Here is an 18,596-nt window from a genome sequence, read left to right on the forward strand (position 1 = left end):
GGAGTATTAAGGCATGTACTGTTTAATGCGTTTGTAGCAATAGGTATTCTTGTGCAGAGGCAATTTCATAGTCTATGAAGTTTACTGAGACGTGATTATTGCTGGTTGAAAACTTTAACCCAATACCCGCCAAAGATGACTTGAAATATAGTCAGCTGAGGCAATTTTTGTTAGTCTCTAAAGAGACTTGGGATTTTATGTCAAAAGAAATCTTTTATCCATGTGTGGATTGCAGGTCATAGGGGAATAGAGAATGATATTGCTAAAATTGAGGTATCTGCCTAAAATTTCAAATTTGTTTTAACATCCTTAGAACTCTAGTAAAGTGTAAAGCTCTACTACTCCAGGCCAATAAAATGGATTGTACTAAGTGTACTGCCAACAAAGTGATTTGTACTCAGTGTACTGTGTTGCCATCAAAGTGGATTTTAATAATTGTACTGCCAACAAAGTGATTTGTACTAAGGGTACTGTTTTGCCAACAAAGTGGATTGTACTAATTGTACTGTGTTGCCATATCCAGCATTAACTCTCATAACTTGGAATAATGCCTATGGCATGTCCAGCATTAATTGTGAAAACTTGAAATGGGCGTGGTTTGTAGAGAGAAAATCACCAAAACATTAACATACATGCTGTAAGGTTAGAGTCCTGCACCATTGGTTTCGGGAGTATTAAGGCATGTACTGTTTAATGCGTTTGTAGCAATAGGTATTCTTGTGCAGAGGCAATTTCATAGTCTATGAAGTTTACTGAGACGTGATTATTGCTGGTTGAAAACTTTAACCCAATACCCGCCAAAGATGACTTGAAATATAGTCAGCTGAGGCAATTTTTGTTAGTCTCTAAAGAGACTTGGGATTTTATGTCAAAAGAAATCTTTTATCCATGTGTGGATTGCAGGTCATAGGGGAATAGAGAATGATATTGCTAAAATTGAGGTATCTGCCTAAAATTTCAAATTTGTTTTAACATCCTTAGAACTCTAGTAAAGTGTAAAGCTCTACTACTCCAGGCCAATAAAATGGATTGTACTAAGTGTACTGCCAACAAAGTGATTTGTACTCAGTGTACTGTGTTGCCATCAAAGTGGATTTTAATAATTGTACTGCCAACAAAGTGATTTGTACTAAGTGTACTGTTTTGCCAACAAAGTGGATTGTACTAATTGTACTGTGTTGCCATATCCAGCATTAACTCTCATAACTTGGAATAATGCCTATGGCATGTCCAGCATTAATTGTGAAAACTTGAAATGGGCATGGTTTGTAGCGAGAAAATCACCAAAACATTAACATACATGCTGTAAGGTTAGAGTCCTGCACCATTGGTTTCGGGAGTATTAAGGCATGTACTGTTTAATGCGTTTGTAGCAATAGGTATTCTTGTGCAGAGGCAATTTCATAGTCTATGAAGTTTACTGAGACGTGATTATTGCTGGTTGAAAACTTTAACCCAATACCCGCCAAAGATGACTTGAAATATAGTCAGCTGAGGCAATTTTTGTTAGTCTCTAAAGAGACTTGGGATTTTATGTCAAAAGAAATCTTTTAACCATGTGTGGATTGCAGGTCATAGTGGAATAGAGAATGATATTCCTAAAATTGAGGTATCTGCCTAAAATTTCAAATTTGTTTTAACATCCTTAGAACTCTGGTAAAGTGTAAAGCTCTACTACTCCAGGCCAATAAAATGGATTGTACTAAGTGTACTGCCAACAAAGTGATTTGTACTCAGTGTACTGTGTTGCCATCAAAGTGGATTTTAATAATTGTACTGCCAACAAAGTGATTTGTACTAAGTGTACTGTTTTGCCAACAAAGTGGATTGTACTAATTGTACTGTGTTGCCATATCCAGCATTAACTCTCATAACTTGGAATAATGCCTATGGCATGTCCAGCATTAATTGTGAAAACTTGAAATGGGCGTGGTTTGTAGAGAGAAAATCACCAAAACATTAACATACATGCTGTAAGGTTAGAGTCCTGCACCATTGGTTTCGGGAGTATTAAGGCATGTACTGTTTAATGCGTTTGTAGCAATAGGTATTCTTGTGCAGAGGCAATTTCATAGTCTATGAAGTTTACTGAGACGTGATTATTGCTGGTTGAAAACTTTAACCCAATACCCGCCAAAGATGACTTGAAATATAGTCAGCTGAGGCAATTTTTGTTAGTCTCTAAAGAGACTTGGGATTTTATGTCAAAAGAAATCTTTTAACCATGTGTGGATTGCAGGTCATAGTGGAATAGAGAATGATATTCCTAAAATTGAGGTATCTGCCTAAAATTTCAAATTTGTTTTAACATCCTTAGAACTCTGGTAAAGTGTAAAGCTCTACTACTCCAGGCCAATAAAATGGATTGTACTAAGTGTACTGCCAACAAAGTGATTTGTACTCAGTGTACTGTGTTGCCATCAAAGTGGATTTTAATAATTGTACTGCCAACAAAGTGATTTGTACTAAGTGTACTGTTTTGCCAACAAAGTGGATTGTACTAATTGTACTGTGTTGCCATATCCAGCATTAACTCTCATAACTTGGAATAATGCCTATGGCATGTCCAGCATTAATTGTGAAAACTTGAAATGGGCGTGGTTTGTAGAGAGAAAATCACCAAAACATTAACATACATGCTGTAAGGTTAGAGTCCTGCACCATTGGTTTCGGGAGTATTAAGGCATGTACTGTTTAATGCGTTTGTAGCAATAGGTATTCTTGTGCAGAGGCAATTTCATAGTCTATGAAGTTTACTGAGACGTGATTATTGCTGGTTGAAAACTTTAACCCAATACCCGCCAAAGATGACTTGAAATATAGTCAGCTGAGGCAATTTTTGTTAGTCTCTAAAGAGACTTGGGATTTTATGTCAAAAGAAATCTTTTATCCATGTGTGGATTGCAGGTCATAGGGGAATAGAGAATGATATTGCTAAAATTGAGGTATCTGCCTAAAATTTCAAATTTGTTTTAACATCCTTAGAACTCTAGTAAAGTGTAAAGCTCTACTACTCCAGGGCAATAAAATGGATTGTACTAAGTGTACTGCCAACAAAGTGATTTGTACTAAGTGTACTGTTTTGCCAACAAAGTGGATTGTACTAATTGTACTGTGTTGCCATATCCAGCATTAACTCTCATAACTTGGAATAATGCCTATGGCATGTCCAGCATTAATTGTGAAAACTTGAAATGGGCGTGGTTTGTAGAGAGAAAATCACCAAAACATTAACATACATGCTGTAAGGTTAGAGTCCTGCACCATTGGTTTCGGGAGTATTAAGGCATGTACTGTTTAATGCGTTTGTAGCAATAGGTATTCTTGTGCAGAGGCAATTTCATAGTCTATGAAGTTTACTGAGACGTGATTATTGCTGGTTGAAAACTTTAACCCAATACCCGCCAAAGATGACTTGAAATATAGTCAGCTGAGGCAATTTTTGTTAGTCTCTAAAGAGACTTGGGATTTTATGTCAAAAGAAATCTTTTATCCATGTGTGGATTGCAGGTCATAGGGGAATAGAGAATGATATTGCTAAAATTGAGGTATCTGCCTAAAATTTCAAATTTGTTTTAACATCCTTAGAACTCTAGTAAAGTGTAAAGCTCTACTACTCCAGGGCAATAAAATGGATTGTACTAAGTGTACTGCCAACAAAGTGATTTGTACTAAGTGTACTGTTTTGCCAACAAAGTGGATTGTACTAATTGTACTGTGTTGCCATATCCAGCATTAACTCTCATAACTTGGAATAATGCCTATGGCATGTCCAGCATTAATTGTGAAAACTTGAAATGGGCGTGGTTTGTAGAGAGAAAATCACCAAAACATTAACATACATGCTGTAAGGTTAGAGTCCTGCACCATTGGTTTCGGGAGTATTAAGGCATGTACTGTTTAATGCGTTTGTAGCAATAGGTATTCTTGTGCAGAGGCAATTTCATAGTCTATGAAGTTTACTGAGACGTGATTATTGCTGGTTGAAAACTTTAACCCAATACCCGCCAAAGATGACTTGAAATATAGTCAGCTGAGGCAATTTTTGTTAGTCTCTAAAGAGACTTGGGATTTTATGTCAAAAGAAATCTTTTATCCATGTGTGGATTGCAGGTCATAGGGGAATAGAGAATGATATTGCTAAAATTGAGGTATCTGCCTAAAATTTCAAATTTGTTTTAACATCCTTAGAACTCTAGTAAAGTGTAAAGCTCTACTACTCCAGGGCAATAAAATGGATTGTACTAAGTGTACTGCCAACAAAGTGATTTGTACTAAGTGTACTGTTTTGCCAACAAAGTGGATTGTACTAATTGTACTGTGTTGCCATATCCAGCATTAACTCTCATAACTTGGAATAATGCCTATGGCATGTCCAGCATTAATTGTGAAAACTTGAAATGGGCATGGTTTGTAGCGAGAAAATCACCAAAACATTAACATACATGCTGTAAGGTTAGAGTCCTGCACCATTGGTTTCGGGAGTATTAAGGCATGTACTGTTTAATGCGTTTGTAGCAATAGGTATTCTTGTGCAGAGGCAATTTCATAGTCTATGAAGTTTACTGAGACGTGATTATTGCTGGTTGAAAACTTTAACCCAATACCCGCCAAAGATGACTTGAAATATAGTCAGCTGAGGCAATTTTTGTTAGTCTCTAAAGAGACTTGGGATTTTATGTCAAAAGAAATCTTTTAACCATGTGTGGATTGCAGGTCATAGTGGAATAGAGAATGATATTCCTAAAATTGAGGTATCTGCCTAAAATTTCAAATTTGTTTTAACATCCTTAGAACTCTGGTAAAATGTAAAGTTTTACTACTCCAGGCCAATAAAATGGATTGTACTAAGTGTACTGCCAACAAAGTGATTTGTACTCAGTGTACTGTGTTGCCATCAAAGTGGATTTTAATAATTGTACTGCCAACAAAGTGATTTGTACTAAGTGTACTGTTTTGCCAACAAAGTGGATTGTACTAATTGTACTGTGTTGCCATATCCAGCATTAACTCTCATAACTTGGAATAATGCCTATGGCATGTCCAGCATTAATTGTGAAAACTTGAAATGGGCGTGGTTTGTAGAGAGAAAATCACCAAAACATTAACATACATGCTGTAAGGTTAGAGTCCTGCACCATTGGTTTCGGGAGTATTAAGGCATGTACTGTTTAATGCGTTTGTAGCAATAGGTATTCTTGTGCAGAGGCAATTTCATAGTCTATGAAGTTTACTGAGACGTGATTATTGCTGGTTGAAAACTTTAACCCAATACCCGCCAAAGATGACTTGAAATATAGTCAGCTGAGGCAATTTTTGTTAGTCTCTAAAGAGACTTGGGATTTTATGTCAAAAGAAATCTTTTAACCATGTGTGGATTGCAGGTCATAGGGGAATGGAGAATGATATTCCTAAAATTGAGGTATCTGCCTAAAATTTCAAATTTGTTTTAACATCCTTAGAACTCTGGTAAAATGTAAAGTTTTACTACTCCAGGCCAATAAAATGGATTGTACTAAGTGTACTGCCAACAAAGTGATTTGTACTCAGTGTACTGTGTTGCCATCAAAGTGGATTTTAATAATTGTACTGCCAACAAAGTGATTTGTACTAAGTGTACTGTTTTGCCAACAAAGTGGATTGTACTAATTGTACTGTGTTGCCATATCCAGCATTAACTCTCATAACTTGGAATAATGCCTATGGCATGTCCAGCATTAATTGTGAAAACTTGAAATGGGCGTGGTTTGTAGAGAGAAAATCACCAAAACATTAACATACATGCTGTAAGGTTAGAGTCCTGCACCATTGGTTTCGGGAGTATTAAGGCATGTACTGTTTAATGCGTTTGTAGCAATAGGTATTCTTGTGCAGAGGCAATTTCATAGTCTATGAAGTTTACTGAGACGTGATTATTGCTGGTTGAAAACTTTAACCCAATACCCGCCAAAGATGACTTGAAATATAGTCAGCTGAGGCAATTTTTGTTAGTCTCTAAAGAGACTTGGGATTTTATGTCAAAAGAAATCTTTTATCCATGTGTGGATTGCAGGTCATAGGGGAATAGAGAATGATATTGCTAAAATTGAGGTATCTGCCTAAAATTTCAAATTTGTTTTAACATCCTTAGAACTCTAGTAAAGTGTAAAGCTCTACTACTCCAGGGCAATAAAATGGATTGTACTAAGTGTACTGCCAACAAAGTGATTTGTACTAAGTGTACTGTTTTGCCAACAAAGTGGATTGTACTAATTGTACTGTGTTGCCATATCCAGCATTAACTCTCATAACTTGGAATAATGCCTATGGCATGTCCAGCATTAATTGTGAAAACTTGAAATGGGCATGGTTTGTAGCGAGAAAATCACCAAAACATTAACATACATGCTGTAAGGTTAGAGTCCTGCACCATTGGTTTCGGGAGTATTAAGGCATGTACTGTTTAATGCGTTTGTAGCAATAGGTATTCTTGTGCAGAGGCAATTTCATAGTCTATGAAGTTTACTGAGACGTGATTATTGCTGGTTGAAAACTTTAACCCAATACCCGCCAAAGATGACTTGAAATATAGTCAGCTGAGGCAATTTTTGTTAGTCTCTAAAGAGACTTGGGATTTTATGTCAAAAGAAATCTTTTAACCATGTGTGGATTGCAGGTCATAGTGGAATAGAGAATGATATTCCTAAAATTGAGGTATCTGCCTAAAATTTCAAATTTGTTTTAACATCCTTAGAACTCTGGTAAAGTGTAAAGCTCTACTACTCCAGGCCAATAAAATGGATTGTACTAAGTGTACTGCCAACAAAGTGATTTGTACTCAGTGTACTGTGTTGCCATCAAAGTGGATTTTAATAATTGTACTGCCAACAAAGTGATTTGTACTAAGTGTACTGTTTTGCCAACAAAGTGGATTGTACTAATTGTACTGTGTTGCCATATCCAGCATTAACTCTCATAACTTGGAATAATGCCTATGGCATGTCCAGCATTAATTGTGAAAACTTGAAATGGGCGTGGTTTGTAGAGAGAAAATCACCAAAACATTAACATACATGCTGTAAGGTTAGAGTCCTGCACCATTGGTTTCGGGAGTATTAAGGCATGTACTGTTTAATGCGTTTGTAGCAATAGGTATTCTTGTGCAGAGGCAATTTCATAGTCTATGAAGTTTACTGAGACGTGATTATTGCTGGTTGAAAACTTTAACCCAATACCCGCCAAAGATGACTTGAAATATAGTCAGCTGAGGCAATTTTTGTTAGTCTCTAAAGAGACTTGGGATTTTATGTCAAAAGAAATCTTTTATCCATGTGTGGATTGCAGGTCATAGGGGAATAGAGAATGATATTGCTAAAATTGAGGTATCTGCCTAAAATTTCAAATTTGTTTTAACATCCTTAGAACTCTAGTAAAGTGTAAAGCTCTACTACTCCAGGCCAATAAAATGGATTGTACTAAGTGTACTGCCAACAAAGTGATTTGTACTCAGTGTACTGTGTTGCCATCAAAGTGGATTTTAATAATTGTACTGCCAACAAAGTGATTTGTACTAAGGGTACTGTTTTGCCAACAAAGTGGATTGTACTAATTGTACTGTGTTGCCATATCCAGCATTAACTCTCATAACTTGGAATAATGCCTATGGCATGTCCAGCATTAATTGTGAAAACTTGAAATGGGCGTGGTTTGTAGAGAGAAAATCACCAAAACATTAACATACATGCTGTAAGGTTAGAGTCCTGCACCATTGGTTTCGGGAGTATTAAGGCATGTACTGTTTAATGCGTTTGTAGCAATAGGTATTCTTGTGCAGAGGCAATTTCATAGTCTATGAAGTTTACTGAGACGTGATTATTGCTGGTTGAAAACTTTAACCCAATACCCGCCAAAGATGACTTGAAATATAGTCAGCTGAGGCAATTTTTGTTAGTCTCTAAAGAGACTTGGGATTTTATGTCAAAAGAAATCTTTTATCCATGTGTGGATTGCAGGTCATAGGGGAATAGAGAATGATATTGCTAAAATTGAGGTATCTGCCTAAAATTTCAAATTTGTTTTAACATCCTTAGAACTCTAGTAAAGTGTAAAGCTCTACTACTCCAGGCCAATAAAATGGATTGTACTAAGTGTACTGCCAACAAAGTGATTTGTACTCAGTGTACTGTGTTGCCATCAAAGTGGATTTTAATAATTGTACTGCCAACAAAGTGATTTGTACTAAGTGTACTGTTTTGCCAACAAAGTGGATTGTACTAATTGTACTGTGTTGCCATATCCAGCATTAACTCTCATAACTTGGAATAATGCCTATGGCATGTCCAGCATTAATTGTGAAAACTTGAAATGGGCGTGGTTTGTAGAGAGAAAATCACCAAAACATTAACGTACATGCTGTAAGGTTAGAGTCCTGCACCATTGGTTTCGGGAGTATTAAGGCATGTACTGTTTAATGCGTTTGTAGCAATAGGTATTCTTGTGCAGAGGCAATTTCATAGTCTATGAAGTTTACTGAGACGTGATTATTGCTGGTTGAAAACTTTAACCCAATACCCGCCAAAGATGACTTGAAATATAGTCAGCTGAGGCAATTTTTGTTAGTCTCTAAAGAGACTTGGGATTTTATGTCAAAAGAAATCTTTTAACCATGTGTGGATTGCAGGTCATAGGGGAATAGAGAATGATATTCCTAAAATTGAGGTATCTGCCTAAAATTTCAAATTTGTTTTAACATCCTTAGAACTCTGGTAAAGTGTAAAGCTCTACTACTCCAGGCCAATAAAATGGATTGTACTAAGTGTACTGCCAACAAAGTGATTTGTACTCAGTGTACTGTGTTGCCATCAAAGTGGATTTTAATAATTGTACTGCCAACAAAGTGATTTGTACTAAGGGTACTGTTTTGCCAACAAAGTGGATTGTACTAATTGTACTGTGTTGCCATATCCAGCATTAACTCTCATAACTTGGAATAATGCCTATGGCATGTCCAGCATTAATTGTGAAAACTTGAAATGGGCGTGGTTTGTAGAGAGAAAATCACCAAAACATTAACATACATGCTGTAAGGTTAGAGTCCTGCACCATTGGTTTCGGGAGTATTAAGGCATGTACTGTTTAATGCGTTTGTAGCAATAGGTATTCTTGTGCAGAGGCAATTTCATAGTCTATGAAGTTTACTGAGACGTGATTATTGCTGGTTGAAAACTTTAACCCAATACCCGCCAAAGATGACTTGAAATATAGTCAGCTGAGGCAATTTTTGTTAGTCTCTAAAGAGACTTGGGATATTATGTCAAAAGAAATCTTTTAACCATGTGTGGATTGCAGGTCATAGGGGAGTAGAGAATGATATTCCTAAAATTGAGGTATCTGCCTAAAATTTCAAATTTGTTTTAACATCCTTAGAACTCTAGTAAAGTGTAAAGCTCTACTACTCCAGGCCAATAAAATGGATTGTACTAAGTGTACTGCCAACAAAATGATTTGTACTAAGTGTACTGTGTTGCCATCAAAGTGGATTTTAATAATTGTACTGCCAACAAAGTGATTTGTACTAAGTGTACTGTTTTGCCAACAAAGTGGATTGTACTAAGTGTACTGTGTTGCCATATCCAGCATTAACTCTCATAACTTGGAATAATGCCTATGGCATGTCCAGCATTAATTGTGAAAACTTGAAATGGGCGTGGTTTGTAGAGAGAAAATCACCAAAACATTAACGTACATGCTGTAAGGTTAGAGTCCTGCACCATTGGTTTCGGGAGTATTAAGGCATGTACTGTTTAATGCGTTTGTAGCAATAGGTATTCTTGTGCAGAGGCAATTTCATAGTCTATGAAGTTTACTGAGACGTGATTATTGCTGGTTGAAAACTTTAACCCAATACCCGCCAAAGATGACTTGAAATATAGTCAGCTGAGGCAATTTTTGTTAGTCTCTAAAGAGACTTGGTATTTTATGTCAAAAGAAATCTTTTATCCATGTGTGGATTGCAGGTCATAGGGGAATAGAGAATGATATTCCTACAATTGAGGTATCTGCCTAAAATTTCAAATTTGTTTTAACATCCTTAGAACTCTGGTAAAGTGTAAAGCTCTACTACTCCAGGCCAATAAAATGGATTGTACTAAGTGTACTGCCAACAAAGTGATTTGTACTCAGTGTACTGTGTTGCCATCAAAGTGGATTTTAATAATTGTACTGCCAACAAAGTGATTTGTACTAAGTGTACTGTTTTGCCAACAAAGTGGATTGTACTAATTGTACTGTGTTGCCATATCCAGCATTAACTCTCATAACTTGGAATAATGCCTATGGCATGTCCAGCATTAATTGTGAAAACTTGAAATGGGCGTGGTTTGTAGAGAGAAAATCACCAAAACATTAACGTACATGCTGTAAGGTTAGAGTCCTGCACCATTGGTTTCGGGAGTATTAAGGCATGTACTGTTTAATGCGTTTGTAGCAATAGGTATTCTTGTGCAGAGGCAATTTCATAGTCTATGAAGTTTACTGAGACGTGATTATTGCTGGTTGAAAACTTTAACCCAATACCCGCCAAAGATGACTTGAAATATAGTCAGCTGAGGCAATTTTTGTTAGTCTCTAAAGAGACTTGGGATTTTATGTCAAAAGAAATCTTTTAACCATGTGTGGATTGCAGGTCATAGGGGAATAGAGAATGATATTCCTAAAATTGAGGTATCTGCCTAAAATTTCAAATTTGTTTTAACATCCTTAGAACTCTGGTAAAGTGTAAAGCTCTACTACTCCAGGCCAATAAAATGGATTGTACTAAGTGTACTGCCAACAAAGTGATTTGTACTCAGTGTACTGTGTTGCCATCAAAGTGGATTTTAATAATTGTACTGCCAACAAAGTGATTTGTACTAAGGGTACTGTTTTGCCAACAAAGTGGATTGTACTAATTGTACTGTGTTGCCATATCCAGCATTAACTCTCATAACTTGGAATAATGCCTATGGCATGTCCAGCATTAATTGTGAAAACTTGAAATGGGCGTGGTTTGTAGAGAGAAAATCACCAAAACATTAACATACATGCTGTAAGGTTAGAGTCCTGCACCATTGGTTTCGGGAGTATTAAGGCATGTACTGTTTAATGCGTTTGTAGCAATAGGTATTCTTGTGCAGAGGCAATTTCATAGTCTATGAAGTTTACTGAGACGTGATTATTGCTGGTTGAAAACTTTAACCCAATACCCGCCAAAGATGACTTGAAATATAGTCAGCTGAGGCAATTTTTGTTAGTCTCTAAAGAGACTTGGGATATTATGTCAAAAGAAATCTTTTAACCATGTGTGGATTGCAGGTCATAGGGGAGTAGAGAATGATATTCCTAAAATTGAGGTATCTGCCTAAAATTTCAAATTTGTTTTAACATCCTTAGAACTCTAGTAAAGTGTAAAGCTCTACTACTCCAGGCCAATAAAATGGATTGTACTAAGTGTACTGCCAACAAAATGATTTGTACTAAGTGTACTGTGTTGCCATCAAAGTGGATTTTAATAATTGTACTGCCAACAAAGTGATTTGTACTAAGTGTACTGTTTTGCCAACAAAGTGGATTGTACTAAGTGTACTGTGTTGCCATATCCAGCATTAAATCTCATAACTTGGAATAATGCCTATGGCATGTCCAGCATTAATTGTGAAAACTTGAAATGGGCGTGGTTTGTAGAGAGAAAATCACCAAAACATTAACGTACATGCTGTAAGGTTAGAGTCCTGCACCATTGGTTTCGGGAGTATTAAGGCATGTACTGTTTAATGCGTTGGTAGCAATAGGTATTCTTGTGCAGAGGCAATTTCATAGTCTATGAAGTTTACTGAGACGTGATTATTGCTGGTTGAAAACTTTAACCCAATACCCGCCAAAGATGACTTGAAATATAGTCAGCTGAGGCAATTTTTGTTAGTCTCTAAAGAGACTTGGGATTTTATGTCAAAAGAAATCTTTTAACCATGTGTGGATTGCAGGTCATAGGGGAATAGAGAATGATATTCCTAAAATTGAGGTATCTGCCTAAAATTTCAAATTAGTTTTAACATCCTTAGAACTCTGGTAAAATGTAAAGCTCTACTACTCCAGTCCATTAAATTTGATTGTACTAAGTGTACTGTGTTGCCATGAAAGTGGATTTTAATAAGTGTACTGCCAACAAAGTGATTTGTACTAAGTTTACTGTGTTGCCAACAAAGTGATTTGTGGAGATGACATCATCCTAAGTTTGTGGGCCGAGTGCGTAAGTCCCAGCAAGGCGACATAAGTTTCAAGGTCTAGGGCCGATTTCGTAAGACCCATCCAGGTAACCTTCTTTCTAGGTCTCAGTCTGGTAAACCCGGTGGGCGATCGGCAGTCCATTGCGACGTCCTAATCTGGGCTTTGACTCACCAGATCTCTTACCTCTGTTTTGACATCAACCCAAGTTTAACTTCTGTCATGACTAACTTTTGGCGTTTGCTTAAGAATTTCACTACGGCAGTGGGTAAGGTATTTATTCATTCATTTATTTACTTATTCATAGAAAATAAATGTCTTTTGGGGATTGGGCTTATTGGACCTCACTATCCCTGCCTTCGGGGATAGTACGTCATGATGGAGTCCAATCGCCAAAGACCTTGCACAATTCATATTTTATGCTTGTGTAATAAATTATTGTATTACTATTAAACGAGTCTCTCCTGATTGAAATGTAGCTTAAGCGCAAGTTCAGTCAGGAAGACAACCAGTCTGACTCTGTTCGCCTCCTTTGTAATTACTCTATCAGCTGATTGGGGGCGGGCAAATTTTAGTAACCAATCAGATTCTACACACGGTTTCCTTAAGCCAACGACGTTGTCGTTGTCAATCAAAAGTGTTCTCCTCTCTGTTGGCTGTCAGCTGTCATTTCAGCGTGTAGCTGAAGCGACCCTCCTCCACCCCAGTCACCTCCAGTTGGCATCAGCATTGTTCCTGGTTCGTCATCAGGTTGCTGCTATTCCTTACACCACCTCCACCAGTGTCTGGACTCCAGGGGGATTGGGCTTATTGGACCTCACTATCCCTGCCTTCGGGGATAGTACGTCATAATGGAGTCCAATCGCCAAAGACCTTGCACAATTCATATTTTATGCTTGTGTAATAAATTATTGTATTACTATTAAACAAGTCTCCTGAAATAGAAGTGTTATGTGTGCACTTTTTTTTTTAAACTTGCGTTTGGGAAAACCGGACTACCGGACAAAACCCTGTGACGAAACCCCGTGTGTTATTGTGTGCATGTTGGGTGTTCACCTTTTTTTTAAAACTTGCGTTTGGGAAAACAGGACTACCGGACAAAACCCTGTGACGAAACCCTGTGTGTTATTGTGTGCGTGTTGGGTGTTCACCTTTTTTTTAAACTTGCGTTTAGGAAAACCAGACAACCGGACAAAAAAACCCTATGATGAAACCCTGTGTGTTATTGTGTGCATGTTGGGTGTTCACCTTTTTTTTAAACTTGCGTTTGGGTAAACCGGACTACCAGACAAAACTCCTCGATGAAATCCTATTTTCCTTTCTTTTATTTTTTCAGCGCCTCGTTTTGTCTTTTCTCATTTTCTTCCCTCTCTTTCTTCTGCTTCTTCAGCAGTTCCTTTTGTATCTTGGCTGATTCCTTCATTTGCTTCTTCAGTATCATTTCTTTCTCCAACTTTGTACTAACTTCGCCAACTTCTTCTCCTCCTTTTTCATCTGCACCCTTTCCTTGTCTATTTTATGGGCGAGTTCCTGAAGGTGGAGGTTCCATATCCAAAGGTCATTTTTCTCTTGGGTCAGGAGCCTGATGTTTTCCTCCAATTGGTTCACTTTGAGGAGCAACTCCTTGTTCATCTCTCTATTGAGTGTTTCACTCTCCCGCTCTCTCTGGAAGCGGCCCTCATGTAGTGCAAGGAAGGAGTGGTGGTGTTGATTCGGAGTCGCACATTTCATTTTACGCTCTGCCTTAGCTGTGGATGATCGCGATTTCTTTCTCTTTCATCTCCAAGGCAAATTTGATATCAGTAGTTTCCTTCTCCCAGGCCTTTGTTCTAAGTCTCTGAAAGTCAAGTATCCTAGCCTCGTTTTTGGCAAACTCATCTCTCATTTGATTTTCCAGAATCTTGAGGTTTATTTTCTGATTGACTAAAACACTAGCAAACCGTAGCACTAACAAATGATAGCACTTAAATTGTACTTATAATGGCATATAACATGTTTTGTAACTGCTTATTTGATAAAAATGTACTTTCTTGTTACTTGTTTTCTGAGTTTGTATTGTGACGTCACAGGAGGCCACACCGCTCTCTGCGGAACAGTTCAAGGAGTGCTAGGACACCAGGTTAACGGAAAATAATGTTATATTGCTGTTCGGGGGGTTCTAACAGAAATTAACATTCTCCGTGACAAACTTAAGTAGACCCTCTCCTTGAGGTAAAACTAAAAACGCTGGTTCCCTCCGGCAGGAAAACACCCTTCTTCTGTCTTACTGGTATGTCGTGGTCTGCTGCTCGTTTCTTTCAGCTTTTCCCCCCTCCTCCCTCTCTCTGTCTCTTAATAACCCTTCAGTTCATTAGGTGTTGATCAGTCTCAGGTGTGCGGGACTGGAGGGGTGGGGTTCCCGGGTCCACCAGCAGATGGGGCCATAGCTGTCCCAGGACACAGCCATCTTCTGGGGATGTAGAGTCCCTCCAGGACCCAGCCTCTCGTGACGCCACAGTATCTATGTGGAAATGCACTTATTGTACGTCGCTTTGGATAAAAGCGTCAGCTAAATGACATGTAATGTAATGTAATGTAATATTTTCCACTCGGCCTCCATCAGGATCATCTTCCTTTCTTGCTGTTTCAGCTTGGCCTCAATCAAGTTCAGTTTTTCGAGAGCTCTCTTTTCACTGGTTGTGTTAGTGATCAGATTGTCCTTTTCCATGCAGAAAAATGCACATGTTCTAGTCCAAAGGAACTGGGCTAGGGATGTGCCTCATATGGGGATCCAAACAGGAACTTTGGCTCCTTCACCCTGCACGTGATTGAGCTGTAATGTTCCTCCATTCCTGTACAAAATCCCACCTTCCACAACAGGATCACTCAGACAGCCCCGCAGGATGTGGACTCTCTGAATTCGCCATGTTTTCAGAATCGATGGCTTGAAGAGAGGAGTGCCATTTGGGTCATTTGCCAGGTAAAACTGCTGAAAGACTCCCTCGACTCTCTTCATGAGCTCCTCAGGAAGCGGAATCCTGATCCTGCAGTGGTCTCGGATGTGTTGCTTGGTGGGGTTGGCAGGCAGAAAGCCACAGAAGGTGTAGGCTTCTTTAAGCCGCTGCAGGTCTTCCTAATCCACCACAGAAAAGGCTGCAGAGAGGAACTGAGCAAAGGAACTGTACACGGCATGATGCTCTGACACACACTCACGTAGGAACCGCCTCATGCAAGTCCGGCTTGATATCAATGTCTGCATTAAAATGCGATCTTGAAGCACATGTGATTTGGAGATGGCCAGAAGTTACATTGGCAACAATTGCATCGGTTGTTCGCCAAGAATCCCAGTTCAGATGCTCTCCTGCAAACAACTCTGCCACCTTGAAGGACGCACAGCATCCCTGAAAGAAAAAAATCAAAGTAAAGCTTTGTGAGAGCAGTCATATAGACCACCATGTGTGGTTCAGTGTGTATGGTCATCAAAATAAAAAATGCAAAGGGCTTTTCTTTAACTAAACTAAAAAAAATGAAAAGTAATTGTAAAGGTTGTGACTATAAGCTGTTTGTGTCACCAATGATGGTAAGAAATATTGATATAATTTACCTGTCTACCCACTGGTATCATGCCTTTTCTATGCCTGCAGCGCTGTAGCGTTTTGGCAGTTGAGAAGGTAGGCCAGCTCCTCATCTTCATCCATCACTGTGATGTAAACAGCCAATTAGAGAATTTTTATTAAATTAGCCTCTTCTATGATGAAGTTTGTCTTGTTCTGTGTATATGAGAGTGCTTTCAGCAGGAGCAGAAGAGGAGGTCTGTGTGGTTGGTGAGGAGACAGAGGGAGGAGGCTGCTTTTTCTGCAGGTACATCTTGAGTTTGTGCATTTTTGTACCTGGTGCACAGGTCTTCTTCAAGATGAAAGCTGCATAGCCGTCCTCTCTGCTGTCCCAGACTTCTCGCCAGGTGCTGTTAGCACGAGCACCACAACCAACCAAAAGGTCATCCTCTGATGCTGCTTCTGCGGTCACTGCTGGCTTCTGTTCCTCGTAGTTGACTAAAGACTGGATGTCTTTAAAGCCAAGTGAATAATTTATAAATGAGAGTAGTTTGTCTTTGTTGTGCCCCACTGCCATGAACACTCCTGCAGCCTGCTCCTTCTGCTGGTTCCTGATCAGGTAGATGGTGTACCCGATATCATTCTCCAGCAGCCAGCGGAAGGACTTCTCCTTATACTTCCCAAACTGCAGGATGTATTCTCCAGTCACCTCAGTGATATCTGAAGCATCTCCCCCTCTCATGCGAACCACAATCTCAATGCTCACACGCAGAGCATTCAGAGCCAGTAGGATCCTGACGAAGAAATCCCAGCGATCCCTTCCGGAAGTTAACCGCCATCCTCCCAGGGTAAAATAGCCGTTTGCGCATTCTACCTGTAATGACGAATAGCAGAACATATTAATAAGTGTATTACTACGTTATCGACAGCCAATGTTTTTTATAACAAAGGTCAATAGATCAGGTCTCTGTGTAAAGCAGGAAGGAACATCCGCCTAACATGTGGTGCTGGTGACTTTCATCTTTCTGTATGTCTTCACAGGAAGTCTGTGTGTGGAGCCTGACTATTTACACTGGTTGAAAACCTTTGAACTGCTGATGGAAGAAGAGGTTGAAGGGAGTTCATCCTAGCAGGGAGTCCCATCTTAGTTTTTCTTGATTGTTTACACACAAATACTGGTACTTGACACACAATGACCACAACATGTAACTCATGCACCAACCCCCTGAACCAATTCTGCTAAACTACAAACACAATTCTTGCTTTACACTCAAATTGCAATTCTAAAACACACTTTTTTCAAAACACTTCACACAATTCTCTGCATTCTCTGCACAATTTTCATGAAGAAAATTTTGTTTTCACAAGAAAAACACTCATTCAAAATTCTAAAGTCAACTGCCCTACTATGCACACTGACTCGTCACATGGGAAAACACCTATCACACAGTGTTACAATCGGGCAGAGGTGAGACAAAGTCATTGTTATGCAAGTCACAAGTAAGTCTCAAGTCGTTGCCCTCGAGTCCCGACTCAAGTCGAGTCAAAGATGAGGCAAGTCCCAAGTCGAGTCAAAAGTCAAAGCCAACAAGTCTCAAGTCGAGTCAAAAGTCTTACCATTTTATTTTCGAGTCATTTCAAGTCCTCTTACTGTATTACAGAAAATCCCTTATAACCACATGTTTTATTTGAAACTACTCTTTACTCATATCAATTTTGTGTTAATATTCATTGTCTATTGTACACTAAGGTATACGATAATACATTTCCGTTTATGCAATATTAAGAATATTTTCACTGCTTCAAAAGCCCTTCCCTCAAGAAACCAAAGTCATATGCTTTAAAGCAAAGTGGGGTCGGGGAACCCTGGGTGATGGTGCGCTGCCTCACAGACCTAGACTACGTAGGGAAGGGAAGTATGGAATGCCGTTTTAGTCAAAATTAAATAAATGAACAAAAACACGGTAATGCATAATGACACTGCATTTCATAATAAATAAATGAATAAAAACACGGTAATGCATAATGACACTGCATTTCATAATAAATAAATGAATAAAAACACGGTAATGCATAATGGCACCGTAATGCATAATGACCCAGTATTTCATTTCACGTTCTTATATGCAAATCAGGGGGCGTGGCTATCTATCACATTCAGAACAGACAACGGAGACGTGTGCAAAAAGGGCTGGCTAAGGCAGTGTTTCTCAACTGGTGGGCCGTTTGTCTAGAGCTGCCGAAGTCGGAACCGCAAACCCTAGTACTTCCAGAAAACCCTCAATATGTGTCAAAATAGTATCTGCAGATAACCCATGTTGATCGATTTGATCCGCTAATGCTAGCATGCTATCTCGGAGCCGACCGATGTCTTCCATTATGTCAACACTCTCACGTCCCTTAGCCCAGTAGTTCTCAACTTGTCTGGCTCCGGGACCCACCTTTACCCCTTAATGACAAGCGGCGACCCAATTCGATCGGGGGGGGGGGGGGGGGGGGGGGCTGCTTCCGCGTTCGCTAGCGGTGTCGACGGCACACGGCTCTGTCGTCTGTTCTGAATGTGATAGATAGCCACGCCCCCTGATTTGCATATAAGAACGTGAAATGAAATACTGGGTCATTATGCATTACGGTGCCATTATGCATTACCGTGTTTTTATTCATTTATTTATTATGAAATGCAGTGTCATTATGCATTACCGTGTTTTTATTCATTTATTTATTATGAAATGCAGTGTCATTATGCATTACCGTGTTTTTATTCATTTATTTATTATGAAATGCAGTGTCATTATGCATTACCGTGTTTTTATTCATTTATTT

General features: G+C 38.8%; 19 non-coding genes across 19 annotated transcripts; all 19 read left to right on the forward strand.

Moving 5' to 3' along the window:
• The first annotated feature begins 45 nt into the window (after nt 1-45).
• LOC134127421 (U4 spliceosomal RNA) lies at nt 46-186 on the forward strand. Its single transcript, XR_009956137.1, has one exon. It is a non-coding gene; the product is annotated as a U4 spliceosomal RNA (small nuclear RNA).
• A 527-nt stretch (nt 187-713) lies between these two features.
• LOC134127422 (U4 spliceosomal RNA) lies at nt 714-854 on the forward strand. The gene has a single exon (XR_009956138.1). It is a non-coding gene; the product is annotated as a U4 spliceosomal RNA (small nuclear RNA).
• A 527-nt stretch (nt 855-1,381) lies between these two features.
• On the forward strand, nt 1,382-1,522 carry LOC134127423 (U4 spliceosomal RNA). Its single transcript, XR_009956139.1, has one exon. It is a non-coding gene; the product is annotated as a U4 spliceosomal RNA (small nuclear RNA).
• A 527-nt stretch (nt 1,523-2,049) lies between these two features.
• On the forward strand, nt 2,050-2,190 carry LOC134127424 (U4 spliceosomal RNA). Its single transcript, XR_009956140.1, has one exon. It is a non-coding gene; the product is annotated as a U4 spliceosomal RNA (small nuclear RNA).
• Nucleotides 2,191-2,717: 527 nt separating this feature from the next.
• Nucleotides 2,718-2,858, forward strand: LOC134127425 (U4 spliceosomal RNA). The gene has a single exon (XR_009956141.1). It is a non-coding gene; the product is annotated as a U4 spliceosomal RNA (small nuclear RNA).
• A 462-nt stretch (nt 2,859-3,320) lies between these two features.
• LOC134127426 (U4 spliceosomal RNA) lies at nt 3,321-3,461 on the forward strand. The gene has a single exon (XR_009956142.1). It is a non-coding gene; the product is annotated as a U4 spliceosomal RNA (small nuclear RNA).
• Nucleotides 3,462-3,923: 462 nt separating this feature from the next.
• LOC134127427 (U4 spliceosomal RNA) lies at nt 3,924-4,064 on the forward strand. The gene has a single exon (XR_009956143.1). It is a non-coding gene; the product is annotated as a U4 spliceosomal RNA (small nuclear RNA).
• A 462-nt stretch (nt 4,065-4,526) lies between these two features.
• On the forward strand, nt 4,527-4,667 carry LOC134127428 (U4 spliceosomal RNA). The gene has a single exon (XR_009956144.1). It is a non-coding gene; the product is annotated as a U4 spliceosomal RNA (small nuclear RNA).
• Nucleotides 4,668-5,194: 527 nt separating this feature from the next.
• LOC134127429 (U4 spliceosomal RNA) lies at nt 5,195-5,335 on the forward strand. Its single transcript, XR_009956145.1, has one exon. It is a non-coding gene; the product is annotated as a U4 spliceosomal RNA (small nuclear RNA).
• A 527-nt stretch (nt 5,336-5,862) lies between these two features.
• LOC134127431 (U4 spliceosomal RNA) lies at nt 5,863-6,003 on the forward strand. The gene has a single exon (XR_009956147.1). It is a non-coding gene; the product is annotated as a U4 spliceosomal RNA (small nuclear RNA).
• Nucleotides 6,004-6,465: 462 nt separating this feature from the next.
• LOC134127432 (U4 spliceosomal RNA) lies at nt 6,466-6,606 on the forward strand. The gene has a single exon (XR_009956148.1). It is a non-coding gene; the product is annotated as a U4 spliceosomal RNA (small nuclear RNA).
• A 527-nt stretch (nt 6,607-7,133) lies between these two features.
• On the forward strand, nt 7,134-7,274 carry LOC134127433 (U4 spliceosomal RNA). The gene has a single exon (XR_009956149.1). It is a non-coding gene; the product is annotated as a U4 spliceosomal RNA (small nuclear RNA).
• A 527-nt stretch (nt 7,275-7,801) lies between these two features.
• On the forward strand, nt 7,802-7,942 carry LOC134127434 (U4 spliceosomal RNA). The gene has a single exon (XR_009956150.1). It is a non-coding gene; the product is annotated as a U4 spliceosomal RNA (small nuclear RNA).
• A 527-nt stretch (nt 7,943-8,469) lies between these two features.
• Nucleotides 8,470-8,610, forward strand: LOC134127435 (U4 spliceosomal RNA). The gene has a single exon (XR_009956151.1). It is a non-coding gene; the product is annotated as a U4 spliceosomal RNA (small nuclear RNA).
• Nucleotides 8,611-9,137: 527 nt separating this feature from the next.
• Nucleotides 9,138-9,278, forward strand: LOC134127436 (U4 spliceosomal RNA). Its single transcript, XR_009956152.1, has one exon. It is a non-coding gene; the product is annotated as a U4 spliceosomal RNA (small nuclear RNA).
• Nucleotides 9,279-9,805: 527 nt separating this feature from the next.
• On the forward strand, nt 9,806-9,946 carry LOC134127437 (U4 spliceosomal RNA). The gene has a single exon (XR_009956153.1). It is a non-coding gene; the product is annotated as a U4 spliceosomal RNA (small nuclear RNA).
• A 527-nt stretch (nt 9,947-10,473) lies between these two features.
• On the forward strand, nt 10,474-10,614 carry LOC134127438 (U4 spliceosomal RNA). The gene has a single exon (XR_009956154.1). It is a non-coding gene; the product is annotated as a U4 spliceosomal RNA (small nuclear RNA).
• A 527-nt stretch (nt 10,615-11,141) lies between these two features.
• LOC134127439 (U4 spliceosomal RNA) lies at nt 11,142-11,282 on the forward strand. The gene has a single exon (XR_009956155.1). It is a non-coding gene; the product is annotated as a U4 spliceosomal RNA (small nuclear RNA).
• A 527-nt stretch (nt 11,283-11,809) lies between these two features.
• LOC134127440 (U4 spliceosomal RNA) lies at nt 11,810-11,950 on the forward strand. The gene has a single exon (XR_009956156.1). It is a non-coding gene; the product is annotated as a U4 spliceosomal RNA (small nuclear RNA).
• Nucleotides 11,951-18,596: the final 6,646 nt, after the last annotated feature.

This window comes from Pungitius pungitius, chromosome 4 (assembly GCF_949316345.1).
Source record: "Pungitius pungitius chromosome 4, fPunPun2.1, whole genome shotgun sequence".
NCBI classification, from domain to species: domain Eukaryota; kingdom Metazoa; phylum Chordata; class Actinopteri; order Perciformes; family Gasterosteidae; genus Pungitius; species Pungitius pungitius.